The sequence below is a fragment of the Anser cygnoides genome, chromosome 24, assembly GCF_040182565.1.
Source record: "Anser cygnoides isolate HZ-2024a breed goose chromosome 24, Taihu_goose_T2T_genome, whole genome shotgun sequence".
In the NCBI taxonomy this organism is placed as follows: Eukaryota; Metazoa; Chordata; class Aves; order Anseriformes; family Anatidae; genus Anser; species Anser cygnoides.
Genome location: NC_089896.1, coordinates 1,723,506 through 1,739,219, shown reverse-complemented (window position 1 = coordinate 1,739,219; position 15,714 = coordinate 1,723,506). Strand labels below are relative to the sequence as shown.

The following is a 15,714-nucleotide window of genomic DNA, read 5'->3' as shown; positions in this document are numbered from 1 at the left end:
TGGTATGTTCAGATGGCTTCCCACCCTTTGTCATGTCCACACTTAGGCTGATGCTGATTTAGTCTGCAGAAGCTTCTGGTGTTGTGATTTTTTTTTGCGGGGGGGGGGCGGCATTTTGAAAAATATATCTAACTGATCTTTGACTCCTTTCTGCTCCGTGAGTTAAGAAAAATCTTAAATGTGTATATGATAGCAACAGTTTCCTGCTTTAGGAGATGGGCTTGTCTTTAGCTGTTCAAGCAAAAAAAAATAAATAAAAAAAAATCAAGGTGCAGGTGAAGATAACGATCCATCAGTGCGATCTGGGTTTACTGCCCCAAGCCAAACTTCATGTGTTAACACACTGCTTGCAATAACGGTGTTTTGAGGGTCTCCTCATCCCTCTCCAGCAGAGGATGACAGAAGCAAAGTTGGTTTCTGGTTTCTTTACCATTTCAAACAACAAAATATTTTGGGGGGAGATGCTTTGAAAATACATCCTCAAATTGGGGCTTTACCTACTTTTTATTTCCCCATAAATGGTGGAAGCTTTTGCCATGGGGTAGGTGGGACATGGGGAGCTGACACCCCCATAGTATAAGCTGAGTAATGCAGAGTTGGTGCAGATTTTAGCTGGAGGGAGAAGTGTGAAACCTTTCATCTTGTAATGAATTTTTCTCTCATCCCACCCCACCACCCACCAGCAGAAAGTTTTGGGTCTCGCCACTGGTACAAAATGATTGGGGGGGTTTCCAGGCTCTTTAAAAACAAACAAACAAAAAATCTATTTTTTCAAGTTTGAATACTGTGCTTGCTTTCACACGTGAAGAAGAGGCGAGTGGTTTCACCTCCGGAAGGAGAGCTTCCTCCAGCCTCTGCAGGAGCCAGCGTTTGGGGATGGTGTCAGGGCTCTGCCCTCAGGCCGGTTGAAGCCCCCCAGCCAACCTCAGCCTGGCTTTTTCCCATCTCCCCATCACAGACAGCCGTACTCCTGCTGGAAGGAGACACGGACATCTACCAGCACATGGAGACCCCCAGGTGGAGGACGCGGATCAGCTGCAGGGCTCCAGCTATCAGTAACTTCAGGTTTTGCTATTAATACACCTGGGGTGGCAGCAAGCCATATTACGGCTACGTGTGACACCACGTGAAGTTTAAGCAGGCTAAATTAATTGCGACATTCAGAAGTAACTTGGATTCAGTGATGCCATTAAAAAAACAGGGAGACTCGTGGTGTGGCTGCCCCCCAGGTGGTGCTGTCAGGCCTCCTCCAGCCCCTCTCCCCCCCCAGTTGCTGTTCCCATCCCATGGAGGCAAAGAGCTTCGCTCCCCAAAGCCAACACCTGCAGCTTCGGGTGCTCAGAGCCCAGAGCTGCTGCCTAATTAAAGGTTTCTGGTACGTGTGTGTGGTGTTTGGAGAGCAGCAAACCACCACTGCGGCTGTGCAAGCAGTAGAAAGGATGAAAAGCGAAGAGCGGAGAAAAAAAATGAATATTTTGATGTGTGTACAGGAGCCTCTGCATAGGGAGTCAGGCTTTGAAGTGCCTTGTCACCGAGCTCTTGCGACTTTAAAGCTTGTTTATATTTTGTTTGCCAGTGGCGGAGCTACAGCAAAGCGGTCTGAGCTGGGAAGGGGGATGGCATCCGAACACCCTGTGCGCAGGACCCCGGATGTGCCAACGTGATGGTGCTGTAACGGGGAGTTTGAAGAGCTGTCTGTCAGGCCGTTCTGCGGGCTGGCGTTCCCCCGGTCATACAGAAACCAGAATTGAACCCCCTGAAGCCAGTGTGTATTGCAAAACCTATTTTTCATGTTTCTGGATCCAATTTACTTTGATAAAATGCACGAGATACCTGTCAAACCGTTGCCTTTGTTTTTTTACACTCACTTGTCACTCGCTAACAGGGATTTACGTGGGGAAGTGTATTGATGAGATAAATGGCATGGCAGCACCCAACCCCTTCCCTTGTTTTATTTAGGGAACTGTTAAAAGTTTCCTTTCTATTAAAAAAAAAAAAAAAAGGCAATAAAAAACAACCAAACAAAAACCCAACCCGCCCCGAGGTGTTTTTCCCTTTTTGCAGGTCACTAAATGCAGTTTGGTTTCTCTTGTATTGATGATGCTCCAGGGAAGTTTATGCAATTAAAAAGAAAAACTAAACACTATTGCTACCAGCGTTGAGAAAGGAAAGGTGTGACAGTAACCTGCAGGGACTTGCATTTCAAGCTGGGCAAAGTCTTGTTTTATCCTTATTACTTGGGGAGATCCATTGCATCACTGGGTGTTATTTCGCTGGGATTGCCTCTGCCAAGCCCATCTGTGGCTGCACGCAGGCTGCTGTCTTGAAACCTCCTCATTCTCAGGACTGAATATTGCAAATCATTGTGCGAGTTAGTTCTTTCGGAAATCCTGCTGAGATGCCTCGTCCAGCAGCTGTGAGGCTTGCTTGGGTGTTTGCACGCCTGAGCTGCAGTTTCCCATTCTCCTGGCTGTCAGTGTAAAACTGCTTCAGCGCTTCCTCTGCCTCCAGCCTTTTGGGATGTTCTAGGGTTATTTGCAGGCTGGACCAGCTCAGGGACTGGTTTCTGGTGGGAAATGACCGCTGAAACCTTGGTGTTAGAGCAGCAGGGGGGCTGACATGAGGCTCTTTGCTGGAGGTAAAGATTACTGGAGGTAATTATTCATTGCTTCTCGTTACTCTTTACCATTTAACACTGGATCTGGAATTAAGAGCCCTCAGTTCTCACTCCAGAGAAATTTGACTTCCAGATTCAGTTGTGCTTTTATTTTTCTAATTAATCCAAGCTGGGAAAGATAGGATGACAAATATGTGCAGAGACTGCACGGGAGAATTTAAATCTATTCCTGGAGAGAGCCTCCCCTTTCAAGAGGGCTTACTCCTAACCTAAAGCATCTGCTCCTGAACTTTCAGAAGGGAGCAAAATGAATGAAAACCTCCTGCCTTGAAAGGTCAGAGGCTAGGGTAGATGGCGTCAGTGCACTTTCATTGACTGAAACTCAAAGTTTCCTTGGCTGCTCTCTCCTTGGATTTTAGAGTCAGGATATGGTCAATAGGAAAACCTCTGTGGGAATCTCCAATACAAGAGAGACAAATTTAATGAGAGAGAATACAAGCAAGTGGCTAGTTATGACTTTAAATGCAAAAGAGTGGATGGGGTGGAACTTGAACAGTCATACTGCAAAGAAAAATAATTAAAAAAATATGAAATCTGATTACTAAATCATGACAGTGCACCACATGCTGCATGCAGGGATAGCACTTGTAGGCTCGGTGAGCAGCCTTCCTGCTGACAGTGGCTGTCTGTGCAGCTGATTACAGCTCAGCTGAGGCTTGCAGTTCAAATGACCCTATGTAACTAGACTTTTCAGACTGCTTCTTCGTTGGTATATATGCTAAGTTAGACAAAACTGTGATGATGTGTGAGCAGCCTTTGGTTCCCCCAGCTGTTGGAGGGGGAGCGGTGGTGAGTGGGGGCACACAGCTGGAGGCACCGACCTGTGAGGTCCAGCTGGAGCAGGACTTCGGTCCTCAGCCTTGGCTCCACAGCACCTCTGCCCAAGTTATATCCCCTCAGAAAAAAAAATCATGGGTCTCTTCCTGCTCTGATGATTGACTTCCTTTTCTTGTTTTAGTGGTTTTTCTTTCCCTTTTCTTCTTCTGAAGTAGAGGGATCCAAAGCACCAGTCTGAATGTCTCTTGTTAACTGATTTGAGCTCTTCTCTGATGAACAGCATTGTATAAATATTACTTGGCAAATGAACCAAAAAAAAAAAAGGTCTATGTTTCAAGAGTGGTTTACAGAAAGTACTCTTACAAAGTCCGTATCTATACACAGTGTATTTCAAAATGACACACAAAGGATTGCTGCAGGCAAGAGTGCTTCTGTGGAGATGTGCACAGGGAGAGCACAAAGCGCTGCAGCCCCCAGCACCTCTGCAAAGCGACGCAGCCCCTGGACGGGCAGCAGGGCCACAGCTCCTTACTTGAGGCAGGCACCAGGGTGCAACCTCTCTGCTTTTCTTTTTCCACTCTTCTAAATGACCCTGACCTGTAGGAAGTTCTCTTCAAGTGTGCAAATGTCATAGAAGAATCAGGAACATTTTTACATCTTAGTTGCAGTAATAGCGTTAGCTTGTTTTTTTTTTCCCCCTTTGGAGCTTCCTAAGGGTTATTACAGAAACCCAAGAAAGAGTTCTGATTTTGTTGGCTTTCTCCTGTTCATGTTCTTTCTCAAGTTTTGTTGGCTTTCTCATCACAGAAATGTCCATTATTTTGACAGCAATTTACTCAGCAGAGAGGACCCAAGCTATGACCCTGAACATTTACTTTCTAAGAGATGCGAAAGTTTTCTTTATGGACGTGAATTATATCCACAAATTATGTTAGTTGAACTATTATTGTCGGTAAATCTCAATTCTGTCAGAGGTACTTGGATAAGTTTTATAGCTGCATACATTTGAAAATACTTAACGCTTTTATTCCTAACGCTGCTTTATGGCTAAGAGAGGATTGTTTTCCTCTCATTTCAAATGTAATTCTTGTAAATATTCCATGCAAAAGAAACGGAATGAATACAGCATTCACGAGTAACACTCTCCTGCCAAAACTGAGGTTACGGTGCAGTCTGCAAATTCATTTTCATGCACGAGTTGCAATAGGACTCTTGCTACAGAAATTACATAGGACAGTTGGCTGGCTAGTTTCTCTGTATTTTATCTTATTTGTTGTTTATACCCCCTTGTCATCACCCATCATTTGTTGTTTATTGTTCGAAACCCATTTTGACAGAAGGATTATTAATTTATTTATAAACTTCTCTAGGGCTGAGGATCAGCAATGGGTTAGTCCAGGGATTTGAGATGGCATTGCTGTTGCTGCTGCTCTGAGTTGAGAAAATTGAGAAAAGAGCAATGTCAATAACAAACACCCAGCCTGTGGGGATTTTTTATGACCTGGTGCTTTAGAGAAGAAGCAAAACACAGCTGCCATGCGCTTCAGCCAGAGCCTGCACTTGGGCAAAGGCATTTTAGCCTGGGACCTCAGAAATTAGAGAGTGTTCTTGGAGGGCCAGAAGTGAAAAACTTGGCTTCAGCAACTTCTAATTCCGAATTCAAGCCTTCAGGGTGAAATCCAGTTCCCAACCTCATAAAATAGCTTTTTTTTTCCTTCCTTTTGTCTCCTAAATGATACTGCTAGCTCCACCCCTAATAGGACTAGTGCAACACTTGCAAGCTAATATTTAATTTTCCATCAGCCACAGCTGGGCTCACCTGGATTAGGGTCAACAGGAGGAAGCATAGATTTTCCATGCTGTGATGTTATTTTTGACTCTCAGATGTGCTTTGCTGTAACAGCAGGAAATGTCATACTCTGTTCAAGCCACATGCACCCAGCCTGTTCTGGGGCAGATCCCTGTTTGAAGGGGCTGTGCTGGTTTGCTAGCCTATGGGCTGGGGCTGCTGGCCATCAGATTCAATTAAAGTGACTTTCACAGCGAACAGAGTTTGACTAGATGGGAAGCTGCAAAATGTTATCAGAACTCGAGGTACGAGGAAAAAAAAGTGTAAACTGCAAGTTGGTTTGCTTTTTCCAGTGGTCAAGCTGCAATAAACGTCAAGCTCAGTATTGTGCAAATATTTATCTCAAGTTGAACACTGGGATGCTTGATGCAGTTTTGAATCTAATTAGAATATTTTCTTGATCTGAGCAGGATGTTATTTTGAATAAGAAGCGTTGGACAAAGGAAAATGTGTGAATTCTCACCTTAAAAATTTAACAGTAGTGCTATTTTGTTCCTTCTGAATCAAACAAAGCAGTCGGACTGTTTATCTTTGAGCCATGCAAAAGAAAAGTGAATGCTAAATATGGTTTAAATCTTCTACTTACACCAAGAATCTGTCCTCTAAAATATACTTGCTGAAGGAAACAAAGACTTTTAGCCCAGCTCCAGATCAGTGCAATCCAATTGTTTTGTCTTAGCTGCAGGTTTGCATTTGGTTTTGGCTTGGTTTGACTTTGGCTCTCACAGCAGGCCAGCTTCTTCCTGCACCGCAGTTGATGTTTATCCTTGACAATCTTGTTGAAATTTTCTTGTTTCCTCCTCGTTCCATTGTGGGTTTTTAAATATTTTTTTCACCTGTATTGTTACGCACAGCTAACCTACGCCGTTTACTACAAACGTGGTTTATGAAGCCATGGAGGAACCACGCTCTTGCTCCTGCTTTGAGGATGGTTGGGATGTCATCGTGCCTGCAGACGACCGCAGCATGTGGTGGGACTTTGCTGTGAGCCCAAACCCTGGTGTGTGCAGATGGGCCAAGCAGCACCTGCTCTGACCTAGAGCCAAGACTTTCCTACAGGTTTCTTGCAAACGGACCAGGTTTTCTCTTGTAGCTTTTTGCCTTTGCTCTTGTGAGAGAAACATCGAAGGCTATGCCAGACTTCCAGACTAAATTCAATCCTTGGCTGTGCTATCTCTATTTGATCTTGTGCCAATATTGTCCTTGAAACAGCTCTTCTCCTCTCAGCTTGTATCTTGCTAGGTCAAACAAACTGGTCTTCTGTTAGTCTTCCATTGCAATGTATGTTCTCTGTCGCTTGATTGATTATTGCTATAGTTCTTGGCATCTTTGCAGAAATCATTTCTGCGACATGATTAAAAGTATCTTGGGTGAGGTCATAGCAGGGACTTATATAGCAACACGGATGTCTTCTGACGTCTTCTGCTACTGAAGAACACATCTTGCTGAATGTTTTAAAATGGACTTTCATTTTCTGTTTCCTGTTTGTTACCATCACCCTTTGGTGCACTCAAGTCTCTTTCCAAAGCCTCTTTTTCTAATTCTAACCAAGGAACTCCTAGCTAGCAGCAGAACGCTTTTTCCTTCTTTTGCCTATGAGCTTGCTCATCATCCGCACCATGGGGCTCCATCCTGGTGTTATTGCTCTGGTCTCCTCGGCGTCATTTCACTTGCCCTGTGTGATATTTCATTGACGATATTTCTCAGCATCATATCAGGCATTTTACTCAGTCATCCTGGTTTGCATTCTAAAAATCACGTGAAATTGGTTTGAAGTCCAACTCTCGGAGTGATTTTATTTGTAATCCCACTTCTATGCTTACTCCTGGTAACCTTCGAGAGAGATTTACTTACCCAGTTATTCTGGAGCTTTTCTTCATGATTTCCCTGCCCTGTTGCTCTGTACAGGATGCAAACTCCTACTAATCTTTGCACCCACTAGCTAAAGAAACTCCAGTCACTGTTTCCATTCCCCTGCCTAAGCTTATCACAAATGATTTTGCTAAGTTGCTTTCATTTATCAGAGCTTTTCCTTTTGAATAATATCAAATATTTAAATTACATTTTTAGTAATTGTATCATTGCAATTAACTTGATAAGTTTATCTACGGTTTGCTATTCACACTCAGTTCCATTAGGCATTTGGGACTAGAAATGCCACTAGGTTCAAGATGTTCCTGAATGTATTTTACACAGTGAAACATGTACATGCATTAATGTGCAAGTAGCTAATTCTGTAAATATGTTTTAGCTCCTATGCAGGACTAAAACTTAATTACTAGCTGCTAAGGGTCAGCAAAACAGCCCTGATTCATAGGAGTATCACCCCTAAACTGCCAGCTAAACAAACCAGAATCACTTCTGCATATGTCGGCACTAATTTCTAGTTTCCAGCTCTTGCTGTTGTATATCCCAGGCCCCTCTTAGGTGCTGAGTCTCTCCACACTGCCTTGGTCAGGGCTTGGTAGCAGAACGTTCTGCAGTAAAACAATAAATAACTCAGACGTGGGTTTCAGCCAGGAGACGGTCACTCATTTCTCACTTGCCACGGCTGGCAGCGCGTGAGGCAAAGCAGAAAAACCTGCACGTGGCACTGCAAAATCTGATTGACTGGGTGCCTGGGGTTGGCGTCTGGGGGCAGAAAGGGCAGGGTGACCGCTCCAGGCTGGGGCAGAAGGGGCCCTTTGGGACTGAACCAGGCCAGCATATGCCATTTCCCCTGAGTGTGATGATGTGAGTTATTTAATGTAAACTTAATTGTTTCAGCGATGGATGTTTTCATTAGTTTCTTCTCAGTGATGGCTTCTACAGGCAGTCTTGGTTGTTTAGCTGGAAATAAAGGAGTTATCTTATGCTAAAGATAGAGGTAATGCTTATAAAGTTGGTAATAGGCTTTCTGAAAACCCAAATATGGATGCTTTGTACATGTTAATGAGTCGGTATTTTGCTGTTGCCATGCTAGTATTGAAGGAGTTTATAAGGACTGGCCATATCTTTCAGTGGACCAGCTGGTAAGACTGATAAAAACAGGCAAGGGCTTAGGCATGCTGGTCCATTTATTTCAGTTCCAGTCAGTTTAGTTAGTTTAATAAAAAGATACGACTTCTTACACGCTTGAATTCTCTTGTATGCTGGTTGCTTCTTGGTATTAATGTAAAACTCACGTTTTTATGTGAATGACCAACTTTACCTGCCTATCTCTGACTGGTAAAATCTACCAAGCCAGTGTTTACTCAGCCTTTTAAAATACATTTCTGAGTTCTTACCTTCTACTACCATCCCTTGCTTGTTGCTGAACGCATTTTCTCTAGGGTTAATCGAGAGCAAATCCTTTGAACTCTCGTTATTTCTGCCTGATCTGGTGCAGGGCTCTCTCTAAACCCCTTTAGTGGAATGGGTTATATAAATTATCAAGGGTTAGGCTACAAAAAAGTTTAATTAGAAATTCAGAAATTGGCCTTCGGCCAAAATATAATTTTCTTTCTGTAAGCCCAATTTGAAACAAAGTTTTGCTGCAGATCTTAACCTAAAATTTCCAAAGTGAATTATTTTTATTAACTCTTACTAAACCTGTTACCTCTGAAGCACAACAGAGTTTATATCTGGACCCACAAAATGTAGTTTTCATAGTGGCTGGGTCTATTTTTCTCTAAATGAAGCCTCTGCCCTAGGGTTTTTCTGCTTGGCAAGACTTCATCTGCGCAGCACTGTGCTTGCACAAGCCTGGAGGCTGCACCGCGCGTCCTCCATCACAGCAGCAGGACCAGAAGGCAAAGGCTGCGCAGATCGCAAGTTTGTGGGCCCCTGACTCCTGCTCCAGTGCAGCAACAGAATATAAACATGCTCCTGCTGGCATCTAAAATAATGATAATTAAAAGAACTAAAACGACAGAAAGGCCAAACACTTCCAGAATTTTTAAAAGTTAATCCACCTGGGTGACAGGTCTGTGATAATGTAACTCCAGATCCAACCGAGACCCTGGGCTGTCCAGCCCAGTCCCTGTAGCAGAGCTCATAGTCAAAACCCACCGGCTTTCCCTGCTAGCTCAAAATACAGCTCTCCCCACCACGTATCCTCTCTGTCCCTCTCTGCATATCTTTGAACAGATGATTCTGTGATATACCAGCAAGGTATCATTAACATCTGCAGTGTTTTGATATCCTTGGGGGAAAATGCTACCCAAGTGCACAATGTTTTTGCATTTTTTTAATCATTGTTGTGTTGGATCCCCGATGAGGGACTGGTATTCCTGAAGATACAAGACATTAAGCCGGGGGAGGGTTGTAGACCCCCAGGTATGTACCGCAAGGGCAGCTGCCTTCTGTCATGCTCAAAACCCCCTTGGGACAGGAAAGCAATACGCTCCCTATTCCACCTAAATGATTTTATCACCACCCCCAGCCTTTGTTTTATTCTTCTGCCCGTTCACTATTTTAATTATGATTTTTTTTTTATCTCTCTGGGCACCCAAATCTCTTGGATTTTGCCTTTTGGTTCACTTATTTCGGGAACTCATTAAATGCCTGAGACACGTGTTCATTATTAGAAAGTGAAAACAAGTCCCTAGCTGTGCCATGGGAGAGACTTCATGGTGAATTACCGTAGTTAAGTAGTGGCTTAACAGCTTGAGACTCTTCTAACATTAGGCAGGGTTTTTTTAGACCTTTAATGCATGGCAGATTATGATGCTTCCTGTACTGAATGGGATGAGGTTATTGTCTGTGGTTGGTTTAATATGGATCTTTGCAGGGGGATAACACACAACCCTGTACATGTTGTAGAGGAATTTGATAATGTTCTCTGTTTGACGAGAACAAGGAATGATTTAAATGGAGGGGGAGTGGGGGGGCGAGAACCACAATAATAAGCAAAACCCATCTTACTACTTAGCTACTCTTACAGACCCTTCTAATGCAATTCAGGCTAGAAGTGAAGTTGAATGATGATGTGATTCATCAAACTTCAAATTTCACTGGAGTGCCATACTTAGACAAAATTATTTCTTCTGAAGAAGCTCGTTCCCCTCATCCCTCTACTCCTGACAGTTGAGATCATTGAAACCTCTTGTGCCATTGGGACATTAAAAAGCCCCACCAGGTGCCCTGAGAAGCATCCCAGTCAGTAGTGAGGCAGCAGAAAGGAGAAATTTTGTGGGGACTGGTGGGGAGGTCATGCACATATCCCTGTGTCACTTTGGCTGATGGATGCTGAGGTGAGATATTGCTGTTTAGTGACCAAAACAAAAACACGAGAACAAGACTATTCGCTCATGAGCTTTTATGGCTGTCTTTTCTGTTCTTTTGTATTCTTCATGACGTGATGGTAGATTTTTTATACCAGTTGCTTAGTTGAGAAAAAACTTGTCTGATCTGGGGAGTATTAGGTTGTGAAGCTCAGTGAAAACTTGAGAGGAAAAACTCTCCTTGAATATCAACCAGTTCTCTAATCTGAAACTTGAATCTTTTGGGATTCACACGTCATTTGGTATCGGATGGCAATTTCAGATCACAGAACTAGCTAGAAGTAATAATCCAAAGATTTGCAGACTTCTGTTGTTTAATCAGTCATAGCTATTATGTGCTCATTCTGGGCATACAGACAGGTATGCATGTTTAGAGATTTATATTCTAAAATGAGGACAGATGATGTAATGGGAATCCAAGGCAAATGTATGCATACTCTCAAATCCATGCATAAATTTTGTTGTAGCAGGGAATTACCACCCTTCCAAAGGGGAAAATCCAACCTCCCCCCTCCAAAACCAAACCAAACCAGCCACACAAATAATTTCCGTTATAAACAGAGGCTGATAATAGGCTCATGACCATCCCTGAGACACCCATTCAGAGTCCTGGGCAGGTGATGTTACCTCTGTTTGTCATAGCCATGTCCCCTTGCACCAGTGGTTTCCATAAGCCCCAGAGGTGGATTGGGACCCTCCACCTCCACGGTGGGATTCAGCCCCTTGGGGACAAACCTCAGCCCTTCTGTGGGGCAGTGATGGGGAAACGGAGACAGTTGCCCACCCTACCCAAACTCCATAGACACTTTTGCTACAGGCTCTCATTTTTGTTTAATTGGATTGCTTTTTTATTTTTCAAAAAGTTTCAAGAAGGAGTTGATGGCACTGTTCGTCAGAGGACCAGGCTGCTGGGTTATCCTGCAAGCAGCAATTCTGCAAGACAAAAAGCCAGCTGTGAACAGCAAGAAGTGGTCCTCCATATCTTCTCCATCCTGCACTGCTCCATACTGTGCTGTTGTGCCAAATCCCCAGCTGCAGCGAGCAATGTGGGTTTAACCAACCCCCCTGGCTTGGTTAAAGCACAGACACTCAGGGCTCTGATGGCACTCACAGCCTTGTGGTCTGTTCCCCTGGTTACAACTCATCCTTTCTCCTGCTACGTGCTGTTATCTTCTGCATCTACCTAAACCACAGTACAATCCAAATGCAATGTGTTCTGTAGTGGTACCAGGAATTTATTGTTTTGCTCTGTTAGGTCCCAGGAAGGCAGTGGCTGCAGAGGACTTGAAATCAAAACCCTGTTTTGAATCTATTTTTATTGCTTATTAAAAAGTGTAAGAATTAAAACAGCAAAAACAGCCACCATACCTTGCCTTTTGGATCCCAAGAGCATTAGTGAAGCTAGTAATTAAAAGGAAATACAACTTTATGCCTGCAGTTGAAGAGGCTTGATATATACCTTTAAGGCAAAAACTATGGAGTTTCACATGCTCCTTAGTCATTTTTCACAAGAGAATGCCTATTTAATGTCAGAACCAAGGTGCTGAACTGAATTCCCATGAATAGAGTTCAACCTCACCTGCTAAGCAATGCACGCTGTACTGTGCACAATGTGTATGCAGCATTAGGGATGTATCCTGTGCAGTGTATGGGGGAATATTTCCTCCTTCAAATAATCCCAGTGGGGTTTGGGACAAGCTCTAACCAAGCTGCTCCCTGTGCCTGTGTTGATCCCCACCTACTCAGGGTTAAAGCATCTTAGTGTTTACAAAAGCATCGACGAGGAAATATCAACTAGTTTAGAAGAATTATTATTAACTGTATTAATTTTTTCTGTTATTTTCATAGGAGGAAAAAGGAGGAGGATAGAAATATGGTGTGTTTCTTTGACCTCTCAAATAACACCAGTAGTTGGATGTGTTAGCAGCAAGTCCTGCCTAAAAATACCCAAGAACTAACAGCTTTGCTTCTTGTTTTCTTTTCTTTTTTTGGTCCTATCCCACCACTCCCCCCCTTCCATCCCCTGCCTGCAACCAGCACAGCCCTTGCTGGCCACGCAGCGAGGAGACTGGGCAGTCCTGCAAGTTCCTCGCAAGACTGGGTGCAGCATGGAGCCCCGCTAACAAGCCCTGCAGAACTTAATAGCTCAGCTTTTGGGGAGCGTGTCGCCTCCAATGAGGGTGTGCATCGCTGCGTAGGGAGCACGCATTGGGGATGGGGTCTGCCAGGTTTCAGACCTGTTTCTGCCTGCTTAGTGCATGAAGAAACAGATGACTTGTGATGCAAGTCTTCTCATTGCTATTCAGGACGTTCTCCCTGCCATTAATGTTGATTAATACCGATTTTTGAACTTGCTCGGAAAGTTTCAGGATAGTGGAGGAAAGCTGAATTTGTATCACTGTTTTAAAAATAAAATATAAATAAGGCTAACAGTGTGAAGGTAATTGGTACAATACACTTGCATGCTGTATGCATGCTGTTTTCTGTAAGAAAGGATGATGTAAACTCAACATGGCACACATGAAAAGGATTAAAACCTCATTAAGTAATTGATTTCAGGATGATTTTTGAGTCCTGTGTCTGGGGAAGGGGATCAGGTTGTTGTGCTCTCCTGGTGCTGTTGCTGCAACTTCTGTGTTGCCTTCTAGTATCTGGTTTTCTGGAAGGATCTTTTAAAAATCATGTGGAGTCAGAGAGAAGCTTGAGTAAAAATAAAGCTTGAGTAAAGCTTGAGTAAAAATAAAGGAGGAATGTGCATCAAAGCTGAAGAGCTTGTATAGAGAAGCTTAACCTTCCCTTACGGAGACAACAGCAGCATGGTAATGGCCGGTAAGAGCAAAGCTGGTAACAGGTCATCTCTTCTATCTTCTGCTCTGTTTTGAAGCTTTTTATTGAAACTTCATGAGGAATAATAACACAACTCTGTGCCTTCCTTGTTTAGCACACTTAAGAATGGCCAGGTCTCCAAAACTGAGAGCTGAAGCCAGGTAAATGCAGGCTGATGTAGAGGCTCAAAATTAGCAGTGGAGGTGTATAGCCACTGCAGTTTTTAAGCTGACTGTGTATTTTCCTTAAAAATAAATAAATAATTAATAGATCTCTTGTTCAAACAGGCTTTTGCCCTGGGCAGTGTGGTGACCTGTTCTCAGGGGCTTGGGCTATTTACTCCTACCTACTTTTGAATACTGACTGCTGGGCACTGTGTTTGGAGGTGACGGCTGCTCTGGTTTTGCTATCAGTTGTTTAGGAGTTCAAATGTCAACTTGACACTTCAGTGAACTTTCTCAGCGCAGCTATTTTCACATGTGACTTGTGGGTGTGGAAAATGAGGCCCGAGCAGACGAGTCACTTCTCAAGGTCTCTGCGGTGGAGCGCGGTGGTATGTGGAGAGCTGGGCCCTCGTCAGGGTGGTGGCCTTGGTGGAGCACGGTGCCAACGTGGTGACACCACTCTGATAACCGAATTAATTCACTCAGGTACTCTTTTACGGAGCAGTCTGCTGCCATGAGAGTCTTGGCCCATCTCGCACGTATGGCCCAGGCTAGCAGATGTGACAAAATGCCTTCTTGTTGAAATCGTGAAAGGGAAGAAAAACATGAAGAGCTGTGTCTCTGTGGACTCTGACAGTGGTCTTTGGCTTAATGGCCCGATTATCTTGCTTTCTTCCCTCTTGCTGCACTTGTTTCAATGCCTACAGTGACACACAGTGGTGATGAGTCTCTGCCGTGCCAAAGCACTCGCCACGGGGAGGTGGCGGCCGGCGCAGGCCGCTGGTGGTGGCTGCCCCGGCCTGGAGCTGCCCGCTGGGCCTGGGCCCGGCCTTCGGGCTCCACCTGGGAGGGCCAGATGAGGAAGCTTTGGTTTTCACTCTTCCACTATATCACTTGTTCGCTTCTTCATGATCAGTAGAGAGCTGTGGGTTTCATAAGCTGTTTTGTGCCATAAATGCCACACTCAAATCGTCTTTATTTTTTTGTGATAATGCATTTTTTTTAAGCAGCAAAATAAGTTAGCTTTCTGCCTGTCATATTTCCCCTGTTTTTTTACGCTCCCATGGTGCTACAGAGGCCAGCATGAAAGCGTGGCTCAGCTGCTCCTTAGCAGAAGGCTTTCCAGCGTCCTCGATTGTGTCCCCCTTCAGTTTCTGGATGCTGTTTGCAGGGGAGGTAGATGCCAGTTTTCACAAGGATTCATTTGCTTCTTGTACTCCATTGCCTCGTCTCCCAAAGACTGATTTTTTTTTTTTCCCCTGCTCTGAGAACAACCAGAAGATGAGAAGCTTTGGGCTGCCTCCCTGCTTCAGCCCTTGCTGTACGTTGGGTAGCTTCAGCCTGGACATTTCAAAGTCCCACCTCCTCCAGCGAATAAAATAAAGAACCATGCTGATTTGCGTGGTTCTGAAAGGTCTAGGAAGTGAGTGCAAGCTGTAAAAAAAAAAAAAAAAAAACAACACATCAAATGTGGAAACTGGTGGAAAAATAAAAATCCGCTTGCCAGGTGTCATCCCTCCGGACAGCTTCAGTACCGGTGGCACGACCACTGCTGGGTGCAGCCCAGTGAGGAGCCGCTGGGCCGGGTCGTCGTCATCTGGAAAATGCTCCTTGCCAGTGTGCGGGTCAAGGTCGAGTTGCTGGCAGCCTGCGTCCCTCTGGAGCGGAGCCAAAAGGTTTTAAAAACCTCTTTTTTCTCCGATTTGAGAGGCAGCCCTGTGCCCCCCAGGCTGCGGTTTGCAGGGGGACCCGGGGGGAGTGGGTGGCTGCGGGCGGCACCGATGCTGGGCTGCTCCTGCCATTTCCGCCTGCGGGTGCCCAGCCAATTGGCGAGGCTGGAGCAGCGACACATGAAATATGATGATTTTCTGCTGAAGAGGAGGAGTGGAAGAGGAGGGGGGGGAAGGAGGGAGGACTGCTCGCTCCCATGGTTCGCATGCCCCGGGGGCTGCGCAGAGGGCTGGCCACTGAGCAGCACCCGGGGATGGCCCCTTGCTCGCTGCTCCCTGACCAGGATAATGAGGCTGGCACCCAGGTGGGCTGGGTGCTGGTGGCCCCAGGGGACACCCCCAGGGGTGCCAGGCCTGGGGCCCTTCTGCTTAGGGGGGATCTGCCCCCCCCCCCGGAGCCCCAGCTGGCTCCGTGCTGTCCCCCGGGAGCTGTGCCTGGGTCCTGGGT

The 15,714-nt window shown here is 45.0% G+C and overlaps 1 protein-coding gene across 9 annotated transcripts in view; it reads left to right on the top strand.

Annotated features, from left to right (window-relative positions):
- Nucleotides 1–15,714, top strand: part of HIVEP3 (HIVEP zinc finger 3) — a 292,513-nt gene that overhangs the window by 16,168 nt on the left and 260,631 nt on the right. For 2 of the 9 annotated variants that reach the window (XM_066982760.1, XM_048073013.2), the window contains exon 1: nt 15,075–15,212. The exons of 5 other annotated variants lie outside the window; for them this stretch is intronic. The gene's annotated coding sequence lies outside the window, so the exon portion shown is untranslated. Of the gene's footprint in view, nt 1–13,286; nt 13,376–15,074; nt 15,213–15,714 lie in introns of those variants that run through there. 2 more of the 9 variants (XM_048073009.2, XM_066982753.1) reach the window with 2 other exon arrangements.